The sequence below is a fragment of the Lampetra fluviatilis genome, chromosome 7 (assembly GCF_964198595.1).
Source record: "Lampetra fluviatilis chromosome 7, kcLamFluv1.1, whole genome shotgun sequence".
NCBI classification, from domain to species: Eukaryota; Metazoa; Chordata; class Hyperoartia; order Petromyzontiformes; family Petromyzontidae; genus Lampetra; species Lampetra fluviatilis.
The window spans coordinates 6,306,101-6,325,157 of record NC_136281.1 but is presented as its reverse complement, the minus strand read 5'-3'; the positions used below and the strand labels follow the sequence as shown (position 1 = coordinate 6,325,157).

The 19,057-nt window shown below is 40.7% G+C and overlaps 1 protein-coding gene across 1 annotated transcript in view; it reads left to right on the top strand.

The window, feature by feature from the left end:
* Positions 1-8,355: 8,355 nt before the first annotated feature.
* LOC144933494 (uncharacterized) overlaps positions 8,356-19,057 on the top strand; it is an 80,582-nt gene continuing 69,880 nt past the window's right edge. Inside the window, exon 1 of the mRNA XM_078858306.1 lies at positions 8,356-8,615. The gene's annotated coding sequence lies outside the window, so the exon portion shown is untranslated. The remainder of the gene's footprint in view (positions 8,616-19,057) is intronic.

Below are 19,057 nucleotides of genomic sequence, written 5' to 3'. Positions count from 1 at the left end.
CATGACAACCGCAACAACATGAGGTCGGAGGACTTGACGCACGGCGGTACTCTCAAGCGCTACACCAAGGCTTGCCACCCTTTCCACGCCATCATTAACACACACACACGCTGGTCTCTCGTGCTTTTGCATTTTCAGTTCCAACACCCGGCAAAGCAAAACACGGAGCTGCCTTGTGTAATGGTCAGCGCACTGTACTCGCTTGCAATCAATGGAGAGGTCGCCGGTTCGACTCGATCTTCCGGCACATAAACAATGAGAAAAGTTTCTTAAACTCCCCCCCCCCCACCACCGCTTCGAGCCACCCAGAAGTATAAATGGGTACACAACAACAGTCGATTGGCAGGTTCAGAATCAGAATATGTATTCATACCGGTGGAATCCGATGAGCAAAAACGCTATTTTTTCACAGATGTCCAGTCAGGGTGGATAAGAACGTTACAACAACAAACAATACAAAAACGTGATATGAATTAAAAAAAAATATTGGTTCCGTGTGAATTGCTCAAGTTTATTATACCATGGAACGCCCAATGCACTTCCAATGCGTTTAGTCAACGTGGACAAGTAGACCGGATGCCCTTAATCGTTTTGCTTTCGTGGATGTCCTTACTCCAGCACTAGCTACAGCAAGCGATTGCATGCAACGATACAAGCCTGAGCATCAGCAGGCCTAATGAATGTAATAGGTTTGGCATTGTTAGCACGTATAATGAAAATGATATATCCACATAATAAAGCACCAAAAATGACATTCGTTAACGAGGGCTGGGGCTAAATGGTTTCTGTTAATTCTGAGGTTTCTCTGTGGGGGCTTGGGGTTGGAGCTTAAAAGGGTCACAAATATTTCTACAGCTCGCAATTAAGGTCAAGACGTTGCTGTTAAATCTGGACGTGAAATTGTTGTTGACGCATCGCAGTATTGTGACTTAACTGTGACTCGGATGACACATTGATAGTACACAAGCCCATACAACATATGTAGGGCTTTTTTTCACCTGTTCGATACTAAAGTGGCTGAATATTTTATTGTGTGCGTGGGGGGGGGGTCGACTCTAATACCGCCTATTAGTGGCTTAAGAACGGTCAGAGTGCAGGCCCTGCAATTGCTCATACAGCTGTTGCCAGAATCGCTTCCACTGGTGGGAGCTCAGGAGGGCACAGTATTGGCCTATTTTTCCACGCTGGCCTTATGTCTTGGAAGAGGTGTGAGTATCCCTCTTTACCCCACCACAAATTGGGATGTACCCATTTATACTGCTGGGTGGACAGGCCAGGAGTTGCGGGGGTTGTTGAAGAAATTTGCCATTGTTTCAACTACAGCACTCGGAGATTGAACCGATGACCTCTGGATTCCAAGTCCAGTGTGCTAACCATACTACAACCGCAACATCCGTTCCATGTGGGCTAAATCACTCTTTCGTTCACTCAGGATGCGCACTGCTGCCTCCTGCAGACAAATTCTTGCAAGCAACATGAAACCCTGCCAATGGTTCATAAAAGCAGTGCAGCCACCTGCTGTTTCCATGTTGAAGTGTGCCTGCAGCTTGTGCCGAGGCAAAGAGTCCAACAGCCTGGCTGCCAGTGATAGCTCATTGTTCTGCAAGCTGACAATGAGAATCATGCATTTCAGAATAACCTATACACATGCCAGGGGTTGACGATTACCACAGATTCGTATTGCTATCCTTGCATGTCACTCAACTCGATCATTATTGTAGCAGTTATGTGGACTAAAATGCAGGTCATCTGGCATGTTGGTCCACATGATCGGTTTCAATCTAAGCACTCAGATGTGAATATTCTGGATTCCTAAGTGTAACGGGTGCATGGTCTCAGCCCAGCACAATATACCCCATTACAATCCATCAGGTTTTATGTTTTGTTTTGCTAAATTTCAGCTCTGGTAATTAATACCTGTTGGTTTTATTGTCATGTGAAAAGCATTTTTCTCTCCATCAGGTTGGGTGGGAAAGTGCTGCCCCCTAATGTATCGACGAGATTTCATGAGAACGGATTTCACAAGTAGTTCTGAAATATCTACTTGCATGAGCTGTTGTTTAACATGGGGGGGGGGGGGGGGGTTGGTCTCATGATGATTAACCTCATGACATGACACAGAGAGCACAATTGGGATATAATATTTTTTTATGTACTCGGTTAAATATAATTCGAGCTATGCTAAGATTGTAGCTATCTGAGTGTGCATATACAGCACATCACTTTCATCTTTAAATGTATAAACATAAGGAAATAATATATTTTTAATTTGGAGACAAAATTTTTACTTTTTTTTTAAATGCATTAAATTGCACTGTTGTTGTCCCTTCTGAAGGATGCCTGACTCTCACTATTCGTTCTTGAATTATTGTTTGAGTCATTAATCAATGAAAGGATTATGTGCTGTGCTGTCAACACCATGTATTGGTGGTGAGCTCCGACGTAGTTTAATGGGTGAGTGCTTGGCATAGGCACGTATTTGCACACACAATTGTTTGGGTTTTGGTGTTCATAAATATGGACTTTTGCATCATTTATCTGCAGCATAGCTAACTCGTCTTCCCCAGTAAACATGTATATATTTTTTTCAAACAGGAACTGTGACATTTACCAAAAAGTCGCCTTTCAAATGTTCGTGAAATAAAAAGAAACTTATATTTTTAGCTTTTCCCCTTCCTTTGACCTGACCTAATCCACACCCACAATACAAAACACCAACGTATCTAAAATGTACACAATGTACACCTTACACATCTTTAAAATGTTTAAAGTATTGCTAAGACAGGACTGGAGCAGTGTACTTCAGGGTGCACAGTGCTGGAAATATGATTTGCCCCTGATGCTGAGTTTGTCCCCTAGATGGCATTATATTGTTATGTATTCGACTTAACCGTTGGTTATGGCAGTATATACAGCTTATCCATCTAACCACACTTTCTTGCCTCTAAGCCATGTTTTGTTTTGCTTTAGCTGAAATATATTCTGGTTTATTCACATGATTAGTATTTTATACAGATGACCATCTACCCCTGACGATATACGTCGTAACATTGGCCATAACTAGACATCTGCTTATATTGTGCACCACAGTAGTATTGTTTCATTCCATTAAAATATGAACATGTCATTTTTGTTATGAGATATATGTTCCTATGTTTAATTTGTTATATTCTTGTAATACTTTGTTCTGTTGCATTATCTTCAGTAGTATGCAATGATATTAAATGTCATCATGTTTTAACATAGTATATGCTTGTGTTGCGCCCGAAACGTCGTGATTTAATCAATTTTATTTTATACCTACGTGACTTTACCGAAAGAACCAAAGAGTATGGTTCCCTGCATTCACAAAAACTTCAAACCTAGATAGTGTATGCTGTATATTGGTTGTTTATGCTTGCTTTAGCCGAACATAAACTTGGTGTCCGGAAAGAGATTAATTTCAGCCATGTCTGTCTGACTTGGCTCCCTGGAAAATATTTCCGTACCCGCACACCACATCCAGTATGCACATCGCCATGCCTGTGAATACTAGTCACGTGCCACATCCCAGTCTACCAGCAACCATGAACATATTCAGTGAAAAATGTATGCCCTCCATATACTGTACAACGAAACTCTTCCTTGCACCCATCCATTTGTTCCAGTTAAATTTAGAAGCGGTTTGTATCTTGCCAATGCAGTATCCATTATGTGTGAATGAATGTGGTATGTGACTCGGATGCCAGTTGGAAAATAACCACTGCTCGTGGCTTTATGAGGTCGGTTAAAACTCACAACTTTGCGTGCGAATTGAAACACGTATAATTTTTCCAAGAATGTTTCAGTTGTGGTAATGTGGATAAGAACATGAATTGTATACATAATATAATAAAAACGAACATTTAAATTATTATCTTACATTCATTTGCCAATGCAGTGCTGAATGGGAGCCGAACTATTCTATGTGATTGTGGGGTTTTGTTTAGCCATACTTGACCACACTGGTCGGTATGGGCTGCTGAAGAGAGGGGTGACACCTAAGACCGGTGCATATATCACTCACCACTTATGCTAACTTTGGTCTCGAATTGCACTAAGGTTGCCAGGTTCATAAGGCCGTGTATTAACCGCCGTGCCACCAATTCCCCCCGTGCACATACAATATAATATGTAAACTTAATGACGTGCGCATGCAATCTTTAATGCTGCGCGTCGGGAGGGTAGTGTGCCCTATTCTGTCTTGTCACACAAAGCAATGAATGGGCCAGCTGCTTCCCCCTTTGTGCGATTGCTGTGGGTAAGATTTGTTTCCAGATTCTATTACCCTTCACATTTCTGCCCCATTGCCTATATACTATCTGACAAGCTGCCATGAGAAATCAAATAAGGTATTTGTTTTAAATTGCAAAGTAAATTAGCCAATTTTCTGAAATGCTTTTGTGTACGTGTCTTTCGGAAGTACTGCAATACACAATAAACGTATTTTTTTAGGAGCGTGTACTACACTGTACAGTAAAGTTACATAGTATACATCGCCTGAAGACTACAGAAATATATTTCCACTGTTGAAAATGTATGAGTTTCATTCTATCTGACAATATATTTTTTATTCGAATACATTTTACATTTTATTTCCATGGATGGTTGGTCATCCAGTGATAGTTAAAAAATAAATGTATTCTTTCATAATATGTGAATATTTTAGTAATGGCCCTCTGGTGTTGTGTTTCTAAAGCCCCTGTCAGTGAGGGCTTGCACTCATGTGAAATGCCCAACCGGCCGATGGCATTTGCTGAGCTGCATCGCACAGAACGCCATTTGTAGCTGCAGTTTATTTTAGAGCGGATGTCACTTTTAATTTGTTAAATGTTCAAATCCGTGCATTCCTTGGGGGGGTGGGTTTCCATCAATTTCTCTCTTCTGCACGACTTCTGGGCAGCGTGCTTCTTTACAGTTCTTAAATGGAGCGCTTCCCTGGGAAAATGTGAGGTTGTGTACGAACACGGCCACGATCCTACCGTTGTAGTGCTTGCATAACTGTGTGCCATCTTTTTTGCAAGTGATTCCCATTAAGAGACGATTCAGATTTACAAATTCATCAAAGTAGTAAAAACACCAACGTTGCTCTATTTTTTCTCGAAATGTTTACAAAATGCTTTGTATTTGTTTTCTGGAAATTTTTGATAACGTCGTTAGTTATATGTATAAAACTACACGACTGTGCCTTGTTGAGTCATGCCAATCTTTCTAAAATCTCTGCTTCTTCAAGGTTTCTCATTGTCTCCGTGAACATTTTTATATGCTCGTTGACTCCCTTTATTTCACTCATCTTAAACTAGGACACCCACCAAAGAGTGGGGACTATTACTTTTCAGCAACACCATTTTTCATGTTTACTGTGGTCTCACAGCTGGCGGCCCCTATGGAAGCATTTCATACAGCCTCAGCATTCTCTGTAGAACCCCAATCCTCATCAACCATCTACAGCTGGAAAGACCAACCTCCATTCCTCAGCTCTCCCCATTGGCTCTGATGTAGAGATCCTGTGGCCCTCCTGTGATCTTCTTAGAGTAAAGTTGCAAGTGTTGCCGAATAACATTTCTTCGTCCAAATAATTATGCGATTCGTATGTAATTAATTTTAAAGTGACGATATATAACAACAAAAAACCGTAAACGTGGCTTACAGTCGACGTAAGCATCAGACTGTTGTGAACTGAGTGGTCACATTCCTCAAGTGACCAGTTGGCTCCGAAATGTGAAAAGCACGGTGCGTAATCTATAGCAGATGGTGGACCAATTACCTCATGTGTTGGGGACATCTGGTCATCGAGGGAATATGACCACTTAGCTCATGATAGCACATTACTTTTGCAAAGCATAAAAAATATATGTTAAATGGCTGGCAATAAATGCTTCAGACAGCATCATAGTCAAGCCAGGAGTTGAGCCTATGGGGGCTATGAATCTTCCATTTCTCTGCAGTCTTCAAACATTGCTCTGTAACGATTTTTTTTTTACTGCGTTATCGTGTTGAGGGTGAGGAAGATGGTAATAACGCAAATTGTACAAAAGCAGTCATGAATATACACACACTGGTACAAATATCCATGTGTTACACCATCAGAAATAATAGCTGAATATTGTTCTAAATTTGCTCTTAGAAATACAGTGCTGTACTTAGACTAATGTAAATAAACGTATACATTCATTGAGACGCATGACTTTGTGGGGGTAGTTTTCATTACGTTACATGTGAATCGACAGTCACGAAAACCTAGCAGTTTTATTTGAAAACCAGCCAAAATGTCAGCATGTCCGTTGATGTGTTATATTAAATAATATCGGCTTATACTATAGACGACGAAGGCAATTTTCTGTTTCACTTAATATAGTTTATTACAAACAAGTGTTATAATTTCATTAGTACACGGGTTTTCGCGTATTCCAAGGCTTAATTAACTCCAGCGTTATGTCAGGGTATTTGATTTGGAATGCAAAACCAAACGTGACTCGGTGACGCATGTCTTTGTTACAGCTCAACTCTCTTTATTGCTCCAGGGAGGAAAATGTGCGTGGCCTTTTTGAGGTAGATTGACACTGATTGTGTGGCATATATATATATTTTTAAATATCTCCTGCAGTGATTTTATATTTCTCTCACTCGTAAACTAAGTAAAAAAATATATAAACAATCAAATAACATTTGTGAAAGGGTATCCTGTTCTTGTAGGTCCCATAGGAAGGAGGATAGGATTTGCATCTGTAAAGTATTGTATCCTTGGCATGCCTTTATTGTGTGTAAGAGGTAGTGTGGAGTTATTGTATACCGAATTGAAATATTTCAACACAAGTTAGAAATACAAATATTATTGCTAAAAGTATTTTGTTATACCATAATACCATTATTTTACTTCAAAAGCACTGATACAGTATATACTGTATATTACAAGCTATTTTGCCATTGAAAATAGTTTATTAATGTACTGTAAATCTAGAACATTTTTCAATAAACATAGCCATGTACATTATACATAGCGGATAGACCTCTTCATTGCCATCATCCATTATCTAGCCAGCGTCCTCCTCGAGCATTAGAGAGGTATGTATATCAATTCTTCACAACGATCATTGGGAACAAAGTAATGGAACATTAAGAGGGCAACGAACCACGCAAACAAATAGGTGGGTTAGGAAATATTTCTCTACCACCAAACAATATCAATCCGATTTTTGAAACACCATTCGAAATTTTTTTTAAACACCATTATACACAGGCTTTGTAGACTATGACAAAGCATATGACTCAGTGGAAATTGATTGCAATCATCCACTCTCTCACAAACCAAGAATAGACCTCTCTAGCCTGCATAATTAATAACAAAGTGACTTTAACTCTTCCACTTCCATGAACCACGTGAATAGTTTGGTGAAGGGTGTCTAGCCCATCCATGCTGGCAGTTGTACCAAATCATGCAAACTGAATGTAGCACTGCTGTTTAACACATGGTTAGACATACGTACAGCATTTATATATTTTTTATTAATGCTGGAAAACAGAAAAAGACATCTACTGCCTTTGTAATGGTGAAAATAATTACTTCAATATGTCTGGATTTAAAATGAACATCTGAAGAGCAACTGTAAACATATATAACCTGGATTATCATCTTCATGATAGTTATCAATCATGTACAATTTTGCAATGGCAAATGATACCTATGCTTCTTATGGTGTATATAATTCAGTAATGAGTTAAGCTGATGACAAATTTCTATTAAAGTGGTGGCAATGGTGATTATAGTAGAGCAGTGGCACAGCGGTTTAGCGCATTTCACTATAAGCCCAGGTTTAATTACTGGCCACGGCTAACATCACCGGCATGGATAAGTATGGTCAAACAATTCCCATGACCAATACGGAGCGGGAAGGCCTTCATCACACAATAGCTTAACAAAGGGCTAAAAACGCAGAACATTATTAATTATTGTATACTACTCAGCATTGTAATTCCAAACGTGACACTTACAAACCCAATATAAACAACACAGTTTAGATGCCGCACCACTGAGGTTCCAAGAAAAGTGTGGGCAGACAGAGCGACAAATGAGCGACAAATGATGCACCAAATGCCCCTTTTTTAATGGGAGAAGGGGAAAAGAGCCTTGTTGTAGGCAGACTCCCTCTGAAAGTGCACATTGAGCTTTCTTGTGACGCGGGGTGTGCGGCGGGGGGTGGCTGAGTGGGTGGGTGAGTGGCTGGGTGGTTGGGTGGATGAGTGGGGAGGAGGGGAGGGAAGGGGAGAGGGAGGACCATGATGAATGGATGAATCCCGGGGAGCCCGCCCGCAGAGGGGTTGGCTCCGGTGCGGCCGGGCCCAGGCAAGCAGCTCGCAAACTGACATCCACTCCCCCCCCCTCTTCTCTCTCACTCACACACATTCTCTCCCTCTCTCACTCAACCGCACAGAAGTTAACGAAGTCCACGGCTAAAGTACAAGAGGAGCGCATGCAAAAGGATGTGCGCTTCACGCCCTGTGGCGTGAAGCGCGCGTCTTCTTCTTCTCTGAGAGGACGAGAGGAAGGAGGAGGAGGTGTTTGGGGGCATCACCCACGGGCTCCGTGCTGCTGAGTGGTAAGGGACCCCCCCCCTCCCCCGTCCTGCCTTCCTCCCAGGACTCTCCCTGCGCGCTGTCCCCTTTGCACTTCACGTTCACCTGCGCCCCGACTCGCACGCGAACAAACAAGAAAAGCTCCATAACGCACCTGCTCTGTGTTGTTCTGATATGAAGAAGGGGCATTGCCCGAAACGTCACCTGTTGTATTTTCTTCTTTAGGGCAGTCTCATTGACGAATGTGTTGAGTTTTCTTTTTGTGTATAACATGTGTACCTTTGCAACGTATTGGTGTTATAATTCACACCTGTATATTGTCTTCACCTGGATGAAACATACCTGTTCAACTCGTACACCCCAGTGCTGAAAGAATAATACACCTCACCTGTAAATATAACACACCTGTACAATCCTTGGGTGCAATAATGCTGCGTGATTGAACTGTGAAGGCTACGCGCCTTCAACTTTAAGCAATTTGTGATTGTTAAGACCTGGACGCAGACCTGCAAATACATGTTCTCTTGAGAATTGACCAATATAATGTCAACGATTTTCCGTTTTGCATAGAATGATACTAGAGTATATTGGTGTTAGTGGTATATTGTGTTATGTACTTGCAGTCACTTAGTTGGTAACAAAGTTAAAATACCGGCGGTAGACACTTCATCATGGAACAGATCATCTGCGTTGCTTGTTATCTTATGAGGTTCATATTCACTGTTAAACTCGAGTAGGCATGATACATAACGTAACTTATTCATGAATGATCTGAACTGCCTAGCTAGAGTTTGTAATTATATTGCAGAGGTGTTGCTAACATATGTAAAATGATGACGGACAACTTAATTAACACCCAAAGCTACGAATGAAAAATTAAACCTTTACATGCCATTTACTAAGATGAACACAGTCTTAATGGAGCTTAATGCAGCATCGTTATGGATGACGCTAACATTCATCATTACCAATCGCTGCTTCACTCATTGTTATCGATCAAGCCATTATTCATATCTAGTCAGGTGGGGGGGGGGGATGTGGAGTGTTGTTGTGAGGTGACATGAGTAAGGACCATCAGGGCGAGGTGACTGGGTTAAAAGAGTGCCTTTCCTCTCCCCATTAACAACCCTCATGTTATATAATACAACATTAATAACAAGTTTCCGCCCATTGTCAATCAATAGCGAGACGAAGGATTCTCCACGCCTTGCCCGGTCGTGTAGGTTGTTTGACCCTACTTCACCACGCTGGTCAAGGCATGTTGATATCACTCGCCACTGATGTTGGCCGTGGGCTGCAATCGAACTCAGGTCACCGGAATGGATCATGAAGTGCGCTAACCGATAGGCCACTGCTCCCCAAGAGTGTAACTTTGATCAATTTTAGTGTAATCTAAAACAATCCTAACAGTGCAATGGGTGGGTAGTGGATATGGCATGTGTAGCTGTGTAGTCCGCATACAGAGCATTAGTAAATCACTTTGCTTGTTCAACACCGGTGCCACAAAAAGGCTCAGGCGAGATTTGCTAATGCAGCAGAAGTCGGCACCACCGTATGACGTGTCAATGTTAACCCCTTCATTTAACTTCAGCTTGGGTTTGACGCATTATGCAGATGGCTGCCGTATAGTGGACATGTCTTTTGAGAAAATGCACTTGCACCGACTGTCTAAAAGGGCAAAGTAAGCAAGGCTTCCTCTGCCATTGTATTTTTGCTCATTGCATCATCATGGTGTTTCTGATACCGTAGTTAGGGCCTTGCCTTGAGAGTGTGTACAAAGGTTGGGTCGTATACCTAAGCATACTTACTCACATATATTTGATTTCATGTAGTCAAGGTATTACCACAACATTCATGGAAACGGGTATTTTGTTTGGTTAAGTAAGCCATGTGAACTACTTTTATTATACAGTAACAAAATATTTTCTATATTTGTTCAAAGTAAAACATATATTTCTGTATTAGGGATAATGCTTTTATTCGGCACTTAAACGCAAACATGTATTTTGAAGGACGCTTTTTTTGTTACTCAGTCACGATTAGTGTCCAGTATAATGAATGCACATTTTTGTGAATTGACAGGTCACGTGTGATGGGGCAAATTGTGGGTACTTGCACCTGTTCCAGGATTTCTGGGCAGCATGGAAGAGGACAAAATATCCCCTGGATGGCATGAGCAAGCAATTTCTGGCTACACAAGCTTTTTTTTTTTCATCATGTACATGCAGTATTGTAGTGTGATGTTGGAGATGTGGAAATATGTGCTGGGGGTAATGAATAGGCCCATAAATGATCATAAATAATGAGAATTTTACGGTACTGTAATGCTTTTGTCATGTCAAAAATGTCACATCTCATTACCTCAACTTCACTTGTACAAAAGAGCCATTTTATAAGCTTACAAATCAAGGGGCAAATGTTCAAAGATCACAAACAAACAACCCACCTTCTAACGAATATTTATCAGCAATATCAGTAGTAGTTTTTACCACGATTCTATTGGATAGGAAATGGCCTTACATATGACGTAAATGTGAAAGCTTTAAAATAAATAACCAAGGTGACAGGAAATGATTGACTTCTAAACAACCGTCTTACGTATTGTAGTGAAATACAGTATGCATTAAATTTGTTTTATAGTATTAAAAGTGTATTATTACAGTACTGTATTTACCGTACAATAGAGGCTTAGCTAAATTAACTAACTTAATTTTCAGAATTGTCCAGTAGAGGTCTCTTTATTTCTCTGATAACTGCAGCACAGTACTGCATACCTCTGCAAGAAAGAAAAAAAACGTGTAAAAACGATTTAGTTGATATTTTTATTAATTTTATTGTACGTTTTTCCATCACAACGACAGCAATTGTTGCATATTGGAGCTTCAATCGAACTGATTCCAATAGTATATGTTTGCAACTAGTTTGCAGACAAACACACGTGTCACTGATAATTGGTTCTTTACCCTTCTATCTGGCAACAAAACTGACACCTTTTTACAAGGAGTCATGTTTGCATAGACCGCAATACCTGCAGTCATAAATACAAACAAAAGACATAACTCTGATAATGTGCACTGTCCTTGAAGTTGATTGGTCCACACCCGAGACAGCTTTCCTTAGAGCCTAGTCTCACATGGGTTGGACCAGAAGACGCCAAAAGGCGCACAACTCAAAGACAATGCACCATCAGAGTATAAGAGCTCGGGGCAAGCATCTACACTATGGGAACCTCATTTGCCAATAAAAATATGATAATTGTTTTTTTACCCTTCTATCTGATAGAAGGGTAAAGAACCAATTATCATATTTTTACTGGCAAATGAGGTCCCCATAGTGTAGATGTTTGCCCCGAGCTCTCATACTCTGATGGTGCATTGTCTTTGAGTTGTGCGCCTTTTGGCGTCTTCTGGTCCAACCCATGTGAGACTAGGCTCTAAGGAAAGCTGTCTCGGGTGTGGACCAATCAACTTCAAGGACAGTGCACATTATCAGAGTTATGTCTTTTGTTTGTATTTATGACTGCAGGTATTGCGGTCTATGCAAACATGACTCCTTGTAAAAAGGTGTCAGTTTTGTTGCCAGATAGAAGGGTAAAGAACCAATTATCATATTTTTACTGGCAAATGAGGTCCCCATAGTGTACACGTGTCACTGTTACATAACTCAGACATGAAATCTAGACATGAAATGAAATATATGCATCGTCCATCAATGACTAAATGCTGATCGGTGGCGTGCACGCCATTCAATACCGAGCTCTTGCGTGTTTGTGGTTTGCAGTGTTGGATCCCCTCAAGTTTGCATTTAAGTTTCATATCTGATTTTTCACGACAGTTTGCGTTTGGCAAAGCAACAAAAGAAAGCTTGTTTTATGTTGGGGATAGCCAATAACCCCCGTTGCTTTTCTAACATGGTACCCTCATTACCCACGAGTTTTCTGCATCATATACGACATGGAGAGGTCAGATCCAGAGGGTCTCTTGTGTTGCGTCTGTAAAGCAACAAAGGAAACGAGCTTCTGAGTTCAAACAAAGTTTTTCCTGTTGCTATGGTGTTCGACAAATGGCACTGTCATTACAAAAACTTACAATGATCATTAAATACGATGCCCCAGTAGAGATTCAATCTATGATATATGGAACCAGGCTGGCCTGTAAAATGTATACCATATATAATATCAGCAAAGGACGGTCACCAGGGGAGATATTTGTTGGAAAGTGTGCGTGTGGTGGGAGAAGAGAGGCTTCACTATCATACATCTCGGCACGAACGTGGCAAATTCTGGCATGTGCTAGATCACTTTTATCATAATCTGGAATGCTGCTTTTGACATATATAGTATTTCCTGGGAGTTACTCAGTTTGGGCATAGAGTACTTAATTTAGAGGCTGTGACTATTCTTTAAAATACTCCAACGGAACAAAAGACGGGTGGGTACTCACATGGGTAAGAAAGTCTACTTCGTTCAAAACGCAAGCGATATGTTTTTTTGTGTCTTGGCGTTTATTACCAGAGAGTTTGCATACATTTCAAAACGCTCACTTACCTCTGCAAGGGAATGATGAAGCACAATGAACAGGCTCATTGGAAGTACAGCACATGTTAGAACCAGCTTACAATGTACATTGTCTGTGAAAATCGGCTATGGTAGGGTTATTTATTGACACCATCATCACATATATCGCTTGTGCCAAGCTGTGATTGGGGTCAACTGTAATGTATTAACATTTTTTACCGAATCAAGTTCAACATGACTTAAAGCTTTCGTGACTGCAGGAATTCATATTCTTTGGGTCTTTCGATACAGTCTCGTAGATAAAAAAAAAAACATATTAACAATAAAATAATACAAATGAAAATAAAGTGAATAAATATTTTTAAAAATATCACTAATTTTTTTTGATTCACTTGATTTTCATTTTATTTTATTGTTATTATTTTTTCTATCTACGTGACTTTACCGAAAGACCCAAAGAATACAAGTTCAACATGTTGCACTCCTGTTGCCCTGGTGATCCAACCACTTCATGATGTTTTCCATCTTGACCATCATCTTACCATCATCATACCAGTCATGGTCAAGTTTACCAGTTAATGCCGTTTCATCTTCGGTGCCTTCAAAGTTGCTACAACGTTCATAAGTCGACAAGGTCGTAAAAATACTCATTTAGCATTCTCTCAACCCACGTGATGTTCAGCAATCTCCTTAAATAATCACGATTCTACACCAGCCAACTTCCGTTCTGTCTGCAAATTATCCAGGTTTCACGGCTGTATAGCAATGTCGATCACAAGTAACATATCACCATTCTCACCATAGTCTCCATCATGATCTTCCTATTGGTCAGTGGGTGATTCATGTTTTAAAAAATCCAGTCTTTGTCAAGGGTATCCCATTTTATTTCTTCCTTGCATCTTTCATCTCTGGTCACTGTGCATCAAAGATAAATTAACATAGTGAATTGCTTATGTATACTTGTATTGATTTATAATTGCACAACCTCCTCAACCAAAGTGGGCATTTTTTTTGATGATAATTATGTATAGTTGGCGTGAATTATCTATATGAAACGCCATTATCTGTCAGTTAAATCACCTTTCAGCAAAAGTGTGTCTCTTACTCACAACATGGATACGTAAATGAACAAAAGTGAGCAATGTCCTGATTGCATTAGCGATATGGAACATAATGCAGCAGAATGCCAAGTAACCCCGGCCCTTCTTTTGAAATACAGATGAAGCCCCCATGGGGATGCGTTCGTAATTATGCGTGGTGAGCGAGGCACGCTTCCAGCTGTCTCAATGAAAGCAATTAGACGCAAGGCACTTGTGCACCGTTTCAAAACTAATTGTGCCAAGCTTTGATTGCAAATGTTACTGTGCTGTGGTTTCCTACCGACGGCCTATTATACCGCATGCTTTTAAATTTGTCAGCCCTTTGTCAATCCACTGCTGGATGAACACTTCCCTGTGGTCTTGTTTGGGTGTTGTCTGGCTGTACTTCACGACTTTGAACAGTGCAGGTTTGGTGAAGTTGAGTGTGGTGGGGTCAGGGAGTGGGCACGTGACCAAGTCGAATGTCACTCAGTTCAGATGTGAATCGTGCCCTGAAAATCAAACTCAGGTTGCCGGGTCCAGAGTGACGTGCGCTTGCCACTGCATTACCACTCCACCCCACAACATGGGGATATCAACACGATTGAATCTAAATCTTTGTCTTTGATATATTTTATATGCTAAACATATGGTTCCCTATAAACACGTGCTAATAATTAATGCTATAAAACAATGCGTGTCAAATATAATATATAATAAACATTTTAGTAAGTGGAGCTGCTCTTATGCCTGTAGATATTGTAAAATTAGATTTTAACTGAAGCTATGATGCAATTGTATAATTGCAGTGCCCTATATTTAACTCTAGAATTATATTGCAGGATAGTTTTTGTTGACATTTGTCTCATGGCTGCACATTACACAAACGCACGAGGCTCTCCAGCTTTGTTATTCCGTTGTTTATTTTAGGCAGGGGTTAGTAGGTGCTTGTGAAAGACCATTCAGAGCTGCCAAATTATCATTCTGTCTGTTTGGATGTAAAGCTTGTTAATGTAGCCTTTGCCTGTATCTCATTACAGCATTAAATTAAATGTGTCAGCTCTGTAAACACAGTTGGCACATAGTTCTGAGGGTATCCTGAAGTGCCGTTACTACGGTAATGAGCCTGTGCGGACTGCACATGTGTAGGCAGTGCTCTGTGTTGCTCAACGCAGCTTCCAACTACAATCACACGCGCAGTTGCTTCTGTGTAACATCTCCATGTATATTGCCTTTCAAAGGGCACCACACAGTGTTTTGTAGATGTGAGGCTGTGTATAAAGTTCCTCTTCATAATGTCTTTGTTGTTATAACTTTTTAAACTTCCACTCCCAAACGTATTGAAGTTCTGAGCATTAAAAGGATCGAGACAAAAAAGAGACCTCGTTTCATGCAGACGAGCTGAAATAATATTCGCTATGAAGTCACAATTTGTGCTGCAGCTCTGACTTGATGAGGCAGCAAGTTCAACGACTGTTGCTGCTATCATCTGTGCTCTTCGTACATACGATTCCTCGATTTAATTTTGGAATCGAGGTGTGGGGGGTGGATGTAGCTATGGATATTTTTTTTTGCTCCAGTATTTGAATTAAGAAGGAGCCTCCATGCATTTAATGTCCATTGCTGGTTTTAGAAATCCTACAAGTTGAAGGATCTGGATATGAATTAGTAGTCACTGAGTGGAGAGATTAATATTGTTCAAATCGCTGCATTGCCATGATGATTATTACATACAGTATTCCACCAATGATTTTGTGTTTTTGTTGCCATCACTTACTGTATTACATCAATGACCGTGGTTTCAAGTTCCACCAAACAACGCATAAGCTGTGTTCAAAGGCCGTCTTTGAACACAATTCTTGAATCTCTGTCGGCTATCGGAGCCCAACAATAAATGTGGCCGTGAGAACATTTAGAAGCGTGGGCCGCTCTCATAGCTTCCATGAATGACAGCTGGGATACTTCTGACCCATTCGGTATCGGCAAAGGGCAACGGGATAATCATATCTTCACCCGACTTTGAGAGAATGTCGACAGCAGCATTCCCGAAATCGGTGTTCCCAGCTGTGGTGTCCGATCAAGGAGTTCTTAGCGTGACGCGTGGTTTGTGGTGCGGAGTGGGTGCAGCTGCAGCCGGCCAGAAAGAATGATTAAAATGAGGGACCTCATCTCCGTTCCCAGCCGGCCTTCAGGAATCTCAGACATTATACACAGCTTCAAGCTGGCCTGCCCTGACCATACAAGGAAACGGCATGCCCATGTTGGCTGGAACGACTGCTTGAAAGCAAACAGAATGACAACGGGGAATAGTGAGCTTTGCTACAGAAAGTCGTGCTTGAAATCTGTCACTTTTATTCGACAATTAGTGATTTAGTGATACGGCAATGGGCTTACATAGCTTTGGGGGTATTTCAGCTTGAATTATGGTGGAATGCACATCAGGCAATGAAAGAAGAGTGCACACTCTGAAATGTGCGTGCGATGCAAGTGTTTTTTCTGGCACCTGAGTCGGTGAATGATGCTAAATCGAAGTTGTGTTGTAACATCAGAATCCAAGTTTCATATGGCACAAAATCTTTTGCCCTTTTCATGTGCACAAAGGAGAGACAAGCAACCTGCATCTCCCTCCTCACAGCCCAGGTCTGGCTGCTGCCTCGACATTCTAGGTTTTTATTGTGTGTGTGTGCTCGGCGTGTCTTTGATTAATTAAAATTACCGTTTTTGTTAATGCTGACCTGCGGTATTATTTTCAGGTATTTAATTTACGATTGTGCTGTTACAGTCGAGCACTCTTTGAGAGAGGAAAACGATCGTTAAAGCAGCTGCTCATATTTTATTTTTTTATTGTGATAAAATATTGTTCATTCCAGCCACCCATTTAACATTTACACACAATACATATGGAAATTCTTGAGCAAATAATAACTTTAGTCTTACCACAAGTATTTCTTTAAAAATGCTAAGTTACTGATACCTGCGTTGACTGAGGTTTTAAAAGCTCGTGTTAAAACTGACCATAATTGATCCTTATGGCGGTACCCCGGGGTACCAAATAATACAATATGGCCGAGGCAATGAAATATGTTATTTCTGGGACACTTTTTTTTCCAGGGGTGTACTTTACTCCGCGACTGGGGTACCCATCAATCCGAAATCAGTGCCACTCCGCGATGTCGAAACGCAGCGAGGACGATTGCGCTGAAACCCTGAACGCTCGCGTACGCACCGTGGTGGTGCATCGTGTACAGCTCGTCGACATGAGTCAATTGCCGCATCGCCGACCATCAACAGACTAAAAATTACTGCATCACGGACATTATGCGAGTACTGCCATAAGGTTCAATTAGCCACTGTTGAGTCTTTAACACAATTCACTATTTACTTTTACGGACAGGGCCCTCATTGCTTAATGTACCTGTATGCGTTTTCCATGCAGGTACTATGTTGAGAGGTCCCTTACTGTGGACTTCAGGGAAAATCACAGGGCATGATGCCACAATGAAAGATGATGCTGTAGCATTCTAGTAATTCTTTTTTGTTATTCCATCGGGTTATTTTTTAAGTATAGGATTACATGTGAAAATAAATTAGTCTCATTGCCTTGCCAGGCCATCAGTGGGGATGTTTGAAATATGTGCTGTAATTTTTTTTTAGTTGGTAGAGTTTTTCGGGGGGAATTACAACACTAGCCTTTTTAATAAAGGCCACAATGAGACTTGCATTTGGGTCTCGAATTCAAGCACACAGTCGACACACACAGGACGTTAATGAGATGATATTTGCAGGCAGACGTCTTTCTTCTTCATGCTCATTGTGCAATTGTTTTGTCTTATTATCATGTGAACAGTTTCTAACGATCAGGTAGCACACACAAGTTGCCCAAAGAAATACGTGTGGACAAAATCTAGTACTAGTTGCATATTTCACACAGTGATAACATGAAATCCCTTTGTAAAAACTACTGCTGGTTGAAAGGCTTCACACATGTTTTTTACTTTACTTGTGGGCTGGTGAAATGGATCAGCCCGGCACTCATTCAGATATAACCCGCTGCTGATGTTAGCCATGATCAGGATTCGAACTCATTTCACATGGTTCAAAGCCTAGTTTGCTCAGCATTACACGTCACTCTTTGATTACTCTCTAAATATTTAGTTTCATGTAAAATGAACAAATGTTGGAGTTTGACATGTCTTACATAGCAGCTCAGTGGCACTCACCCATGCCTGGAGACCTTAGTTTCGTACAAGTCTGGGTTAGTTTATTGTTATGTGAAGGCCCAGGGGGGTTTCTGTGGCCATTCACATTTTCTCACAGTGCACAAAACTGATGTAACTGGATTCCGCAGTGGTTTGATTAAATCTAGTGTATTTAATCATGTCTGCATTATCCATGGAACCACGAGGAGCCACTGGGAGCCACAGGCCCTGCAGTAGACTGTGCATAAAAGACGGCACACATTGCTATACAAACAAAAATTGCCTAACAACATTGTTTAGAGGAAAAAAAAACGTGGTTTAAATGTTTGCCCTGCCAAAGGAATTTTTATTGGAACAGATTCTTGCGGCTATTGTGAGGAAGTTCCCTTTGCATGATTGAGCCTTTAAGAGCTGCATAGCTTTGCAATGGTGGGAAATTGTGTTCATGTACGCTGAGAATGTGAAAGCTTACGTATAACAATCACGGCTACATTCCGGATAATGTCTGTTCAAAAGTTTGAGTTAATCACAAAGTCATTGTAATTGGTATATTGTATATTGCTACATTACAAGTGGAATATAATGTATGTGAAAGGAACATGTTTTCTTTACGTCATTTATTTATTTTCAGAATAAAAAAGCCTCTTGATTTGTCCCACTCCACCATTCAT